Source organism: Gorilla gorilla, chromosome 14 (assembly GCF_029281585.2).
Source record: "Gorilla gorilla gorilla isolate KB3781 chromosome 14, NHGRI_mGorGor1-v2.1_pri, whole genome shotgun sequence".
Classification (NCBI taxonomy): domain Eukaryota; kingdom Metazoa; phylum Chordata; class Mammalia; order Primates; family Hominidae; genus Gorilla; species Gorilla gorilla.
In genome coordinates, this window is record NC_073238.2 from 82,013,082 (window position 1) to 82,024,218 (window position 11,137).

Here is an 11,137-nt window from a genome sequence, read left to right on the forward strand (position 1 = left end):
ATTATCCCAGCTGGGGCAGGGTGATGTCCTACTGTAACCTGTATCTTGTTCAGGGAAAAGACATTTATCTGCCTGCAAGAGCTGTCTCTCTCTGATTTTCTAAATTTCCACAAGGTAAAATCTGGCAGGCATCAAATCTTATAGCCTGGGGTGCTACCATCTTAGTTACATTAATCACTAACCTGATTGGGTAAGGAGGATTCCCCTGCCAATTTCCATTCTGACCTTCTGCTCTTTGTATAGTAACCCATACCAACCATATTAACTTCCAGAGATGAGGCTAGCCCAAGTTTTCCTTTTAGGTTTTTCTCAAAGTTAACTTTAAGGATTCCTCAGATGACCCATGCACTTTCCACTGGTCTTTTTCTCTCCCTTCTGGGGTCTTTTTTACAAGTCCCTTGACTCAAGTATAGTTAGTCCACCCCTATTCAGCTGTTTGCACGGCCGTCTTGGTGGTCAGGAGCACTTGATAGAGACCCTCCCAGCTTGGGTGAAGCTTGTCTTCTTTCCAAGCCTTAATCAGTACCAAGTCACCAGGATGGAAGTGATGAAACACAAACCCAAGAGGCAGAGTGTGAGTCAGAAGTCCTTTTAACCTAAGGGGTGACAGGGGGAAGAATATGGCCAGTACATAATTTCTTAAGATTTGGTCCTTGGTTTCCATGGTAGGAAGATCTGTAGCTCTGCCCAAATATGAGAGTCCATATAATAACTGTTAGGGGGACAGTCCCAAGTCTTTCCTTGGGGCTGTCCTAATCCTAAGGAGTACTATTGGGAGACATTTGCTCCAAGGCTTTTTAGTTTTTAAGACGAGTTTAGTAATATGCTTTTTGAGAGTTTCATTCATTCTTTATACCCTTCCAGAGGAAAGGGGATGCCAAAGGGTGTGATAATCCCATTTAATGCGTAAATCTTCCATAATTCCCTTTAGCACCCTTGAGGTAAAGTGGCTTCTATTGTCTGAACCAACATTTTCTACCAGGCCAAATCTGGGGATAATCTGCTCTAAGATTATTTTGTCCACATTCCTGGTGGAAGGAGTCAGGAAGGGGAAGGCCTTCACCCAGCTGGAGAGGTGAGTGGTCTACCATTACCAGTAAATATTTTAGTCTCCCTATTCTGGGCATTTCTGTAAAATATACTTGAATGCTCTGAGATGGTCTTAGCCCAGGAGTTCTTCCTTCTGTAGGCTGTTTTCTAATCACCTTTTTGTTTATTCTTTGACAGGTTATACAACCCCCACACACGTGTTTAGCAAGGTATAAATTCCTATACACCCATAATTTTTTAGTATTGCATCACATATAGCCTGGGGACCCAGTGACTTCCCTGGTGCAGTATGGACATCAGTTCTGTCATCATGGGCTTACTTATTATTTCTCTCCCATCAGGAAGTACCCACCTTCCCATCTTCAGTTTGAGGGACCCCTATCTTGTCTAATTCTTCTTTCTCCTCTCTAGTAAATTTACCCCTTAATACTATATTGGGGATGTATGGGATCTGGCTAAATAGCGTAATTTCTTCCTTCAGGGAGGCTTGCTTAGCAGCTTCATCTGTAAGCCTGTTTCCTACAGCTTCTATAGTGTTCCCTTTCTCATGGCCATTTACATGAACTATGGCTACCTCTGCTGGAAGCAGATGGCTTTCTAAAACCTGTTTGACCAGTTCCCTGTGTACCAATGCATTTCCCCTGCTATTTATCAGGCCCTGCTCTGTCCAGATTTTTCCAAAGTTGTGTACCACCCCATAGGCATATTTGGAATCAGTATATATATTGCCTTCCTGGCCTTCAAGGAGCTTTAGGGCCTGGTTAAGCACATATAATTCACAGATTTCAGCTGACCAGCCACTAGGTAACCTACCTCCTTCACAATAAGATTGTTTGTCTCCATCAAAGATTGTATAACCACTATGTCTTTTGCCTTCTATCACCTGGGATGATCCATCCAGGAACAGCCTTATTCCATTATGTAGTGGGACCTCTCTTAGGTCTGGTCTGACTTTGGTTTGGTATTCTATAACATCTAAGCAGTTATGATCTGATGCCTCTTGACTCTCCTCTCCTTTCTACAGAAAACTGGCTGGATTTAGGAAAGTGTCTGTTGTCAAAACAAAATAGTCTCTTTCTAATAATATGGCTTCATATTTTAGAATTTGGGAGTCTGTTCATAATCTACTGGCCCTTTGATTTTGTATACTGATGACCTGATGCAGAGTGCTCACTATCAGGACCCTGCCAAAAGTCAGCTTCCTGCTCTCTTCTACCAGTAGGGCAGTAGCAGCCACAGCCCGCACACACTCAAGCTGTCCTCAAGAGACAGGATCAAGGAGTTTGGAAACAAAAGCAACAGTTGTTTTTTTCCTCCTAGAGTCTGGGTGAGCACCCAAGGGCCATACCCTGGCCTACTGTCACAACAGGTGGAATGGCTTCTCCAAAGAAGGGAGGGCTAAGACTGGGACTGTAATGAGGGCCTTCTTTAGCTCTTCCATTGACTGAATTTCATCTTGGGACAATTGCAAGGGATTGGGTTCCTCTTCTAGTAACTTGAGATACAGAATTCTTGCCTTTTGCGCATATGAGTCAATCCATAACCTACAGTAGCCAGTTAAACCTAAAAAATTTCAGAGTTCTCTCTTTGTCTCAGGCAAAGGCAGACCCACTATTCCCAATATTCTTTCTGGGTTTATTCTCCACCTGCCTTCACTAATCAGGTGTCTTAAATATTTAACTTCTTTTTCCACAAATTGCAATTTTTTCTTGCAGACTTGCAGTCCCCTCTCCCCTAGGAAATTAAGCAAGCCTATGGTGGTTTCTAATACCTTGGCCCTCCTCTCCCCAGAAATTAAAAGATCATCTACATATTGTAATAACTGGGTTCACCTGGAGGATTGGAATTCCCCTAGGACTTCTTCTAAGACTTGATCAAGTAAGCTTGAGGCCTCCACGAAACCTTGTGGCAGCACAGTCCAGCAGTACTGTTGTTTTCTCCTAATTATGGGATTTTCCCTTTCAAAGGCAAAGAGGTCCCTACTTCTAAAGTCAAGGAGACACACCCAGAATGCATCTTTCAGGTCCACCACACTGAACCACTTATGTTCATAGGGCATCTTACCAAGGAGGGTGTAGGGGTTAGGCACCACAAGATGGTGGGTTTGGACAATTGGATTTATACTCTTCAGGTCTTGCACCAATCTATATGAACCATCAGGCTTCTTGACTGGGAGGATTTGAGTATTGTATGCTGACATGCAAGGTTCTAAGAGTCCATCTTTAATCAATCCCTCTATTACCGATTGGCGACCTCCTTTCTTCAATGGGAATGAGATATTGCTTTCTGCAAACTACTTCTCCTGGTTTTTTAAATTCAATCTGTAAGGGTGTGATATTTAACCCTCCCTGTTGCCTTCCCTAACCCACACAAGGAAATAAATTTTTCTTTCTCCCTCCTCTGTTAGACGGCTCATCATTACTTTTATTTGTCCCTCTTCTATTCCTAATCCTAAACCCAATCTCACAATCAGGTCCCAACCAAGGCGGTTAGTTCCTGCTTCAGGAACATATAAGAGTGACCCCTCAATTTGTTCTGGTCTCAATCTAATTAATATTTTCTTGAATATTGGGACCTGAAATCCCTCCCTCTTTACCCCGATACTATTAACTTTTCCTTGGTGTTCTGTGTACCTTGCTTGGCGTATTACGGAGGAGCAAGCCACTCCAGGGTCAACCAAAAATGTCATATCTTACCCTTCCCCAAACTTCAAAAATTTATCCAGGGTTCCTGGTGGGACTTACTCAGGAGGAAGCCCTGACCCCCATAATCTTCATCAAAAGTCATAAAAGGGATTAAATTCTCCTCTTTTTTCTACTCTGGGCATTCTCTTTTTAATATGTCCTGATTTTCCACATTTGTAACATCCACTTACAGTCTTAGGAGTTTTTCCCTGTATCTCCCTCTTATCTTTTTGTTGAAATAAGTTAGTATTCTCTCATCTCCTCCAGGAGGGGTCTTGATCTAATCTTTTCCTGACTACCTCTTCTACAGTGGAAACCATGATTTTCACTTTTTGTTTCTGCTTCTCTTCCTCTCTCCTTACAAAAGCCTTTTGACTTTCCCTCAGTAACTCTTCAATCAGTTTCTCATTCCACTCATCAATCTTCTGTAGTTTCTTAGTAATGTCAGGCCACCTTTCAGTTACAAAGTTAACCTTCAAAAGGCCTTGCCTTACTGGGTCTTCTTGATCTAATCCGGGTATTTCCTCATTTGATCTCTGAGAGTCTCTGCAAGAATGCAGAGGGAATTTCTTCATTTTCCTGTTGAATCTCGTATGCCTTCAAGACATTTTGTGTCCTAGGAGTGGACTCTTTGATCCCTTTAATTATTAATTCCCTGAAGTCCTGCATTTGGGCCAGATCTCTGGGATCGTTATTTTCCCATTCAGGGTGGACATTCAGAAATTTTTGTTTGGCTGGTGAGACTCCTTGCCCAGGAGGGTGTTGCCTCTCCCAGATGGTCATGGCTGCTCTCCTAATCATTCCCCTTTCTTCTCCTGTGAACAGGATATTCATAATAGACATCATTTTAGCTCAGGTGTAAAAGCTGCGTCCTAGGAATTGGTTCAGCTGGTCTGCTAAACCGAGGGGATCTTCTAGGAGTGTTTTCATTTCCACTTGTAAGAGGAACATTTACAAAGCCAAGCTCTCCCTGTCCCATGGAAACTTCCCTAAGAGAGAATATGCTAGATGTCTGCTGTTTGGAGGGGATAGGAAAGTTCTCAATATCCTTCTTACACTGTTCTAATTCTTCTCTTAAATTTGGATAAGGATCTAAAGGAGCAGTTGGTTTGGCTTTCCCACGGTCTCCAGGTCTTTCTTCCTCTAACCCTCCTGCTGCCCCTTGATCTTCCTGTTCTCTATTTTGGTGGCTGTATTGAGGGGGCAAGCATGATAGGGAGTCCCAGGGCTTTTTACTGGGCAAGGCCTTTTTACTAGGCTCCTTAGACCTAGACGTGGGGTTTAATTATTTGATCCAGCAGACGGTGTAACCTATCTCTTCTTGTGAGGATGGGGTTTTATCATTTACATACAGAATTAAAGCTTGGCATACCCAATCCTCATCTGAGCCAAACTTAGGCCAAAAGACCAAAGGCTTACGAATGGGGTCTTTGGGACAGATAAAACAGCAATGTTTTACTATCTTTTGCTTTCCCTTATTCCTTGTTTACAGGTTCAAGCATTGTCCCTCCAAACCTGTAGCATTCTCCCCAAAGGACTATCTGGGGGAATGTCAGAGAGAGTCTCCTTGGCTCCCTCTTTCCTTTGCCCCCTAGGCCTAGAATTTCTGTTTCCCATTTCTGGCTAGTCTCTGTATCTGAGTTTTTCCCTATGTACTCGACCCCCCACACTGGAGGTTTCTTGCACACCCAGAGAATCACTTCGTCTGCCTCCAGTCATTTCCCTTGTGGGAGAATGGAACCGTGGATTGGGACTCCGTACTCACTTTGTATCTACGATGTGTCTCAGTCACACACACTTGACCTCCGAAAATGCCCAACCACCAAGGCAGTACCTATAGTCCAATTTTCCTACCTTGGCTCATGCATGAGGTTGCTTGGTTGCCACGGTGCCTGCTTTTTCTCTCTGTGTTGCCTCCGCCACCTCCTGAATAACAGTCTCGGGTATGTTTGTGTCCTCTGCGAGTAGCCAGGATGCTGGGACAGAGCGGGCCACCTAAAATTGGGTGGGACGTGTCTCCTCTCTCAGCTGGAGCACCATTCCATTGCAGGCACAGAGATCCCAGACAAGACGCCAAGTTTGTGAGAAACACATTCACCCATCCAAATCCAAAGAACGGACTCAGAGACGCAAAGAACAGCGGAAGTGAGACTTTTAATAACAATCTTGCAAGATCGGGTGTCTGGTAGGCAGGCACACATGGGGCAGTTGCAGCAGGCAATTTATTTCCTAGCATGCAAGTCCCTCCCCTAGTTCCTCATTGGTCGAGTACTACGGGGTTATAATCATCCCGGATGTTGGCTAAGTTTCATTATTTTCTTCTAAGGTCATACCCTGGTCCTTCCCCACTTAAGTTTCGATTTCCCAGTAACGACACTTTATTTTCTTTTATGGACTGACTACTCCACTACATCCTGGTTGCTTATCATGACTTTCTAGGTGCATGAGCTGTGCGGTTTGTCACACCCACAGGCTGGTTGCCAGTACTTGGATGTACCATGCCTTGAAAATGGACCATTAAATGTTTTCTTACACCCATAAATATAAAATATACAGATATACACATACACATATATTTCTAAGTATGAAAAACATGGCTTATATTTTCATTGCACCGCAAGTACTGCCTAGTGCACTTGGGAAAATAGTAATTAAATAAAAATGGAGAAAAATTTCAGTGATTTTTTTCTACATTCAAACTGAACCCCATGTTTTTATAATTCTGAAAAAAAGCATAAGAATAAATACAATTTCTTGATTTACCTCATAATTAATAAACAATACATATATTTTATTTCACAGCTACAAATGTTAAAAATTTTATCATCAGAAAATAATTATATTTTCATTGTGAGGTTTTTTAAATATGCTCTTTGCAAATACAGCTGTAGACACCCTCTACAAAGGCACTTAAATTATAATTTTGACTTAAAATCTAAGGCATAACCACAAATTACTAGTATGAAATAGTTTTAAAGATAGAGCCTATTCTCAAAAGTCACATAGTTCTTCACTTTATTTTAAGATCTGGAGATAAATGAGTAAATCAGAATAAAGATACTATGTACTTTGTATTATTTATGACAATGTTGAGAATGTATTTTACAAGATATTAAGATTTATATATTCTCTCTAGTTTTAAGTCTGTAATGACAGTTCATTGAATTCCACAATTTAGAAAATTTCCATTAACATGGAAAATTGAGCCCCAAATTATCTAATCTTGTGATGTTTTATATTAATGTACACACAAAAATTAAAATAGGTATTTTTTAAAATTATACTTTAAGTTCTGGGATATATGTGCAGAATGTGCAGGTTTGTTACACAGGTATACACATGCCATGGTGGTTTGCTGCACTCATTAACCCGTCATCTACATTAGGTATTTCTCCTAATGCTATCCCTCCCCTAGCTCCACACCCCATGACAGCCTCCACTGTGTGATGTTCCCCCCCCTGTGTCCACGTATTCTCATTGATCAACTCCCACTTATGAGTGAGAACATGCAGTGTTTGGTTTTCTGTTCCTGTGTTAGTTTGCTGAGAATGATGGTTTCCTGTTCCTGTGTTAGTTTGCTGAGAATGATGGTTTCCAGCTTCATCCATGTCCCTGCAAAGGACATGAACACATCCTTTTTTGTGGCTGCATGGTTTTCCATGACATATATGTGCCACATTTTCTTTATCCAGTCTATCATTGATGGGTATTTTGGTTGGTTCCATGTCTTTGCTATTGCAAACAGTGCCACAATAAACATATGTGTGCATGTGTCTTTATAGTAGAATGACTTCTAATCCTTTGGGTATACACCCAGTAATGGGATTGCTGGGTCAAATGGTATTTCTGGTTCCAGATCCTTGAGGAATCACCACACTGTCTTCCACAATGGTTGAACTCATTTACAGTCCCACCGACAGTGTAAAAGTGTTTCTATTTCTCCACATCCTCTCCAGCATCTGTTGTTTCCTGAATTTTTAATTCTAACTGGTGTGAGATGGCATCTCATTGTGGTTTTGATTTGCATTTCTCTAATGACAAGTGATGATGAGCTTTTTTTTCATATGCTTGTTGGCTATATAAATGTCTTCTTTTGAGAAGTGTCTGTTCATATGATTCACCCACTTTTTGATGGGGTTGTTTGTTTTTTTCTTGTAAATTTGTTTAAGTTCCTTGTAGATTCTGGATATTAGCCCTTTGTTAGATGGACAGATTGCAAACATTTTCTCCTATTCTGTAGGTTGCCTGTTCACTCTGATGATAGTTTCTTTTGCTGTGTAGAAGCTGTTTCATTTAATTAGATCCCATTTGTCTATTTTGGCTTTCATTGCCATTGCTTTTTGTGTTTTAGTCATGAAGTCTTTGCCCATGCCTATGTCCTGAATGGTATTGCCTAGGTTTTCTTCTAGGGCTTTTATGGTTTTAGGTCTTAAGTTTAAGTCTTTAATCCACCTTGAGTTAATTTTTGTATAAGGTATAAGGAAGGGGTCCAGTTTCAGTTTTCTGCATATGGCTAGCCAGTTTTCCCAACACCATTTATTAAATAGGGAATCCTTTCCCCATTGCTTGTTTTTGTCAGGTTAGTCAAAGATCAGATGGTTGTAGGTGTGTGGTATTATTTCTGAGGCCTCTGTTCTGTTCCATTGGTCTACATATCTGTTTTGGGACCAGTACCATGCTGTTTTGGTTACTGTACCCTTGTAGTATATTTTGAAGTCAAGAAGCATGATGCCTCTAGTTTTGTTCTTTTTGCTTAGAATTGTCTTGGCTATATGGGCTCTTTTTGGGTTTCATATGAAATTTAATGTAGTTTTTTCTAATTCTGTTAAGAAAGTCAATGGTAGCTTGATGGGAATAGCATTGAATCTATAAATTACTTTGGGCAATATGGCGATTTTCACAATATTGATTCTTCCTATCCGTGAGCATGGAATGTTTTTCCATTTGTTTGTGTCCTCTCTTATTTCCTTGAGCAGTGGTTTGTAGTTCTCCTAGAAGAGGTCCTTCACATCCCTTGTAAGTTGTATTCCTAGATATTTTACTCTCTTTGCAGCAATTGTGAATGGGAGTTCACTCATGATTTGGCTCTTTGTTTGTCTATTATTGGTGTAAAATAGGGATTTTTAAAGCAATCACTATTGAAACTCACAGAAACGAACATGTATTTATATACCATGAAATTCAACAAAGTTTCATGAAATATTAATGAAGTTTTGCCAGTCTCATTTTAAAATTCAGTGATTAATAATTGATTAGTCTATAAAACAGATATATTGCACAATAGTATCAACACTATAACAAATTTACTTGAAAAATTTAATTGATCTAAACTGCTGTTTTTTTCTTACAAATTGGAAAAAATAGTTAAACACTCTTATTTGTATTGATAGCATTCTGAAAGTTAAGGTCTCTATTCAGCCTCATTCCTTTTTAAAAACTAATGTTGCATGGAGATATCTTAGGGAAAATAAATATTACAAAAATGCATTTCAATTTAAAGAAAAGACGTTTTGTACTCAAGATAGTAACTTGTTTCCAGCAAGTAAACATACAATGATGCAAGTAAAACATATGGGAGGATGAGTTGTAGCAATTTTTCCAGCTTGCCAGTTGCTTCAAATGTGGTCATATGGTCACTATAGTCAATTTCAAAGAAATTAGCATTCAAATTCACCAGCTAACCCCAATTTTATGCTTCATTTTTTCCAGAATTCATACAAAAATAAGAGAGTTAACAGTGTAAAATTTTAATATCGTAAAAATGGGAAAGCCTCTTAGGAAAAAAATTACATCTTAAGAAAGTAGAGAGTTTAGGCTCATAGACAAGGACAATTAATATAAGAAACTCCACAGTTTTTTTTCTTTAAATTAGAATAACTATGAAAGATTTGTCAGGCATTCTATGAAATCAGTGGATGGGAATGCACTCACCCCTAAAACCCAAACAAACAAAAATAATGTATCTCTTAATCTGTCTGTCTCTCTTTCTCTTTCTCCTTTATGTGCATATGTGTGAGAAGATATCTACAATCCCTTTAGCAGGTTTACATATTCAAGCTGATTCTACTCCATTTTTATTGTGAAATAGTTGGTACATACCAAGTGTTAGATGCATGCCTAAACTATGAGGCATAATAGTAAATAATTAAATATCTGTGAACATATTCTCCATTTAAATAAAGGGAACATAACCATTTCTCTTGTAGATTTATCATCCCATATTTTTGCCTTTCTATCAGACACACACACACGTACACACACAAACTGTTTCCAAATTTATTTGTTTTAACATTTATTTTATTTTTGCAACATATTTATTATCTATATGTATACCACAGTTTAACTTGGAGTTTTCTGCTTTGTCTTATTAAAATATTTTCATATGTATGCATTTTCTGTTCGTAAAATTTCCACGCTCATTGCTATAATGCAATAATTTTCATCTCTATACAAGTATTATACAAGTATTAATTCCTTAAAAATTTAGTTATCCATTCTCTTAGTAGTCATTAGGTTGTTTCTACATGTACAGCATTAAAAACAATACTGCTATCATGTTCTTTTCCATGTTTCCTGGGAAAAATGCACAAGAATTCACTTGTTTATAAGATGCCACTAAATTACTTTCCAGAGTAATTATACCAACTTACAAACTCATAGTTACTGTATGGAGTTCCTGAGCACTACAAACATCCAACCAACATTTTACAGTCTTATAAATTCAAATTTATGCCAAATTGTGATATGAAATATTATTTTAATGTAGTTTCAACTATAAATTTTCTGATATCTAAGGCCGAGGATATTGTCAAATGTTTTTGACCACTGTGTTATCTTCTGATATGTTTGTTTATAACTTTCTCCCATTTCTCTATTTTTACTTTTCAATTTTTAGTATCTTTTAACTTTTATGTCAATTATTCCTTTGTTGATTAGATGAAAAACATTTTCCCGACATGTCCATGCTAATTTTTCCTTCTTTATGTTGCCTACACTTACTTCAAAAATAATCCCTGATCAGACAGACTGCAAGCAATTAAATAAAAGTGCTTTTTCCATAAAGACCCTGACACACTTTGACAGTCCAAAGCAGGATAAGTCTGTAGATTACTGAGCAGTTTAACTTGCACAGGTGGAAAAATATCATCCCTACTTTGTGGTTATCAGTTGAGGACACTAGAATCTGAGGAAGGACACAAGGATCTCAAGTTCTGGTTATAGCATCTCCTCCTGTGGTGCAGGAGAATGGGAAAAACATTTTGATGGATTTGATGGTGACAGGAGCGTTATTATAGTCAAACGAGTATGAGAAAGAGAAGTAGACAGATGACATTTAAAAACTAAAACTATCTACCAATTTCTGAAACTGTTAGGACAAATTTAATTATAACGATGCTGGATTT